General features: G+C 38.0%; 1 long non-coding RNA gene across 2 annotated transcripts; it reads right to left on the reverse strand.

Moving 5' to 3' along the window:
* On the reverse strand, positions 1,151-4,281 carry LOC110429635. 2 transcript variants are annotated; one of them, XR_002446737.1, is made up of 3 exons: positions 3,991-4,281; positions 2,205-3,580; positions 1,151-1,428 (listed from the first exon to the last, which is right to left on the reverse strand). It is a non-coding gene; the product is annotated as an uncharacterized LOC110429635 (long non-coding RNA). The 2 variants fall into 2 exon arrangements; XR_002446736.1 differs by lacking the exon at positions 3,991-4,281 and having other exon boundaries at positions 2,205-3,981.

Below are 5,187 nucleotides of genomic sequence, written 5' to 3' on the forward strand. Positions count from 1 at the left end.
AGCTAAAGCCCTTCCCTTACTAGTGGAGGTATGGCTAGCTGATAGCATACAATGAGCTTTCTAAACTAAGTAGTAATTTTCTAAAGTTAGTAATCAACAAACAATACGTTGTCATATTAGTACAAAAGGTATTGTCAATACTGATATATTTGAACCATTAGTTTTCAAGAAAAATGCTTCTGAATTTTAGTGAATTCCACATAATTTTGTTTAGTGTCATATTAGTACAAAAGGTATTGTCAATACTGATATATGGGAAAGGAATTGCATATGACAACAAAGCGGTATGCTATACCAACAGCTGTGTTGTTTATGATTCAGTAACATTAAAGGTCATCTCAGTAAATTGATGCTAACATTTATTTATTCTTATTATGAAAACAATACGTTGTATTCCTCCTTGGAAATATATTATTGTTAGGAATACTACCATGTTTAAGAATTTGCAGAGGCATATCTACAAGGAACAGAATAATACACGACGGAAATTTGCAGACGCATGTCGGCCAGCAATAGAAATTTACAGAGGCATACTACTACAAGGTTTTGCCCCTTTAGCACCAACCCAAATACGTTGTAATATGCCTATTTTGGTTGCAATAGGCGCAATTGCAATCAAAAAATTTTGTAAAATGTCGCTGCGCAAAGCCTGGTAGTATTAACCTTCTACCACGACTGCCTTTTGGTGGTTGCAGGAGTTTAGGTATTGCAACACAGGGAGGAGTTGGAACAATCGTCTAGCGCCACGCTCGAGTTGGTTGCCATGTATCCTATCGCGACACATCAGGTGATGCCAGATGTTTCAATTGCACCATCTACAAAGCGTTGCAAAGTGTAAAATGAGGCGTTGCCAAATATTGTATTGCTACACCCAAGTTGTGGTTGCTACAGGGGTAGCCCCTCTATTGCCATCAACGTGCATTGGTTGTTATATATGGTTTTCTATTTTACTAGGAAATGGATCTCGGTGCAAAAGGGGTGTCCTCTCTATTGCTACGAGCAATATATGGTTGCCATACTTGGATCATGTATTGCCACGCTTACTATTGTGTTGCAATAGTTTGGCTATTCCATTGCCACTCGTTATGTTTCGTTGGTTTTTTTTGCCACCAGTCTTTTGTTGCTATAACATATACTGCAACACCAAATGGAATGCGGATAATCCATGTTGCAACACTTTAGTTGGTAGCTTCAAACAACAGTTGTGCACCATTACATCCATTAAACCAAAACAAGCTTTGTTTGTACAAATCATTCATGGAACCATCCAATGTTAAACCCAGCTTAGACACACATTGCTCAAATACACAAGGTATCTGACATACTTGTTTGTACACATGAAATGTAATGAGCTATATATGTCTACCACTCCATCGAAGGTTGCCTTGACATTCCTTCACTTGAGTCCACCAAAACTCTAGCTTCCTCCTGAAAATAATTATTGACATTTATGCATTAGTTAAATAAAAATTGTAATATTTTAGCAATGGCAACATGGACTAATCCGAAGGTACGTAATTTGGAGTCGTAAATTAAAGACTAATAGGCATGCATCTAGCCATGACTACCAAGCTTGCAGATAACAAATTAATAGAGGGGAACAACTAATTTGGTGAAAAATATAGGTATCTCAATGTTGCTAAGTCGTAACTCACATCAGTTGAGAACAAATAAACACAGACAAATACTATATACATGTGTAGGTTTTGGCCATAGTTTGCTATACAAATACTGAAGCAAGCAGCAAACAATCTATATGTGAATATGTGACATCAGATCATGCATTACAAATAATATGTTATGTTTTTACTATAAATTTTGTTGTTGTAATATTCAAATACTGAAGAATTGAATGGCAAAATATGTGATCTCATCTCATGAGTAGATAGTAGAAACAATGGTATCTTCAATGAGGAATGTACCAGTTATCACATATTTAGGGGCAACATATCCATATGTTCCCATCACTCATGTGGACATGAGTCTCATCACCTTAAGGACCAGCGTTTGCCAATACAAAGTTAGAGTATTTTAAAGTACGTATAATCCTATAGCCATGGAAACAAAAGAAATCTAGCAAAATATGAAACCTCCGAAAATAATGGCATATCAAGGGTTGTCACATCAAGGGATGTCCAAGTACTGACTAAATATTAAAGAGAGAATCATGCCAACTTGGAGCGTGAGTGCTTCAGCATGCTTACCATCCAGATGGTCAAAAGTGTCTGCAGCGTGCTGCTCCTGCATGCGCTCAACATCAAGCTGCTCTCCACCTGCAGTGTGCTCTGGTTCAGGAAGCGCTTTCCTGCCGATCGATCTGCCTCAAGGGTTGGCTCCAGGTCCCTCATATCCCGATTAAATTAGGTGCATCCCCCTAAGTTTCATTTCTGCTACATTAGGATCAACTGTATTTACCCAAGGCTCCCAACTGAATACTATTCAATCACTACTAGAAAATTTAGTAAATGGTACTTTCATATGCAAGCATATGTATGAATAATAGAACCAAAAGACATGCCTGATAGTGCTCGGCTGTTGGCATTATTCACAATAATGGAATAAAACATGGAAATATTATTATATTATTAGACACAGATAGTAGTTAAGTTATTCTAATAATATGAGTGAATAAAAAACTACTGTTATCTATCGATCACTACTATATTCCTAGAGTAAAGGTGCTTGCAACCACTATAAGATGTGAGCAACATGAGCATGACAGCAATGAAAGAGATGCATAGAAATTTATAGGGCAGTCGGTAGCATGATAGGACTTCAAAACAGAAAATGAGGCACCATAATTTTGGTAGTGCATTAGAATTTATCCATGAAATTAGCAAGGGAGAAGACTGCAAATAGCTGTCGCTGTCAGCATAAAAAACTATACACTTAACTGAACTGCTCTGCCACTGTAGCACTGCACTTATCGGTAGAACACTTGCGTTGCGACGGGAGCCAGAAAAATCACAAAATACAGCTAATGTAAAATAGTAGAATCAATCTCTCTGATGTTATGACCAATCAAAAAAATGTGAAACTGGGAAAAGAAAGGGCTTAGAGAGGAAGGAACTGGCTCATGTCATATATGCCTCAAGCCTGGTCTACTCCTTTTATTTTAGATATGTCATAGGTCCTTGATAGGAATCTACACGTACCTGATTACCACTGGAAAACAATAAGATTATTCACAGCTGTTGCTTTTATAAATCTATATTTGTATGTTATAAGCACTACAAAATATATCTTTTGCTATCACTACACTATGTTAGAGACCTAGTTTAGATATAAATAGCCTATGCATAATAAAACAATAAACTTGATCTTCAAAAATCAATACAGATTGAATTGTCTATGAACCAACAGGACATTCACAGTTTGTCTTTTTTTCGGTAGTAGTATCCTCCTCAGCCAAGACGTGAGCTTCCTATGCAATTTTTAGTTATTTCTCAACATCCTGATCTTCAAAACACATATTGAAAAATGCACAGACACAAACTGTACCCGAAACATTGCTTGGCCCTTCTCATGCTTTTCTACCAAAGCCTATTTAGTCACATTTTTCTTGCTCCAAATGCTCAACCTGAGAGAAATAAATGCAAATGTTTTCACAGTTATTTGCCCCAAGAGACACCTCAAGATCTATACAGAGTATCAAGCACTAAAGCAAGAATGCATGCAACTGCAGTTAACTGTAGCTAATAGCTAGGAGACATATATCACTACACGCAGTAGCTTCTCATGGAGCAAACTACAGAACCATTTCTTACGAATGACTTAGATGGACATGCCTCACCCGGTAAACACTATTGGTAGATCCAGAAGCAATCAATGATTTTTGGTAGTATGATAAAGTGGCATTCTCACTGAAACACATATGCAAAAGCTACATTTCACAATTAGATAAGATCTGGATGCAAATAGCTGAATAGCTACAGTTAGGGTTCAGATGCTAGCTTTCACACAACAAGGTAAGAGACGGGGCACGCATACCTGGTGGGTGAGCTCATCACCGCCGAAGCACAACAGCAAGGAACGAGAAAATGGCCGGAGCGGTGGTGTGCTGTTGGAATCGGCCGGCAGCATGGGGGCCAGGGTGATGTAGAGGACCGACGTCCTGTCGAGGGCTGCACCAGCGGTGTCAAGTCTCGGAGGGGAGGCATGGTGGTGACGGCGGCGAAGGTTATGGTGGAGCAGCAGCGGCGGCGGCGGCGGCGGCGGCGCGGCGGCCACGGCGGTGGCGGCAGATTAGCGGAATAGCAGCGTCGTGGGGCAGCAGTTTGAAGTGGTGCGTACGCAGGGGTGCCGTGCCGTTACGAAGTTGGGAAAAGGTCACGATAGGATTTGGAGGATTGGGGCAGGTGTTCGGGATCAGCCATTCAAAGTCGATCCAACGGTGACAAATAAGTATGCTTTGATATGGGCCGAGACGGACTGAATCTCCGATGGACCAAATACGAAATTGTTTAGCCCTTTATTCTCTAGTAATGATTTTTATTTGTTTTTTCCTATTTTCGAATAAATAGATAAGGAATCATGTGAATCAATCTAAAAATAGCTTTTATAACTTAATAATATGTTGCTAATTATGTAGATATATTATTATATATGAAATAACTTCAAATTGAAAATTAAACATTTTAAAATGAATTTTTTTAAAAAATAAAAAATTAAATTAAAAAACTAGTGATACACCAAATGATCTCAAATGAAAATTTGATATACATCAAAGTTGTAGAAATAATGAAGACCTACAACTTTGATGTTGGTCATTTCATCATTTGATAAAATTTGAACCTTTCAAATTTGAAATTTTCGAAAATGATAAGCTCAAACCAAAATTTGAGACCCAAAATGATTTCAACATAAAAAGGTCTAGTAGATGTTCCTTTTAAATCCTATACGTGAGAATTCCTTCCTTTTAAATCTGCCGTGGGAATTCTTTCCTATTCAAACGACAAATGGAGAGGGTGCGACTTATTCCATTGTTTGCATATTTACATCAGGAATCTTTTATTTTATTTTATACCCTTCCACATTCCTGATTATATATTATTCTCTATTGTAAATTTACATCAGAAATCCTTTCTTATTCTTTATTTTAATTTCCACCCTTCCACCTACTGTGATGTCAATTGTTTTGCACGGAGGGGAGACGGAAGCGACCCCAAAAAATGTCTCACCATTTGG

This window comes from Sorghum bicolor, chromosome 8, assembly GCF_000003195.3.
Source record: "Sorghum bicolor cultivar BTx623 chromosome 8, Sorghum_bicolor_NCBIv3, whole genome shotgun sequence".
NCBI classification, from domain to species: Eukaryota; Viridiplantae; Streptophyta; class Magnoliopsida; order Poales; family Poaceae; genus Sorghum; species Sorghum bicolor.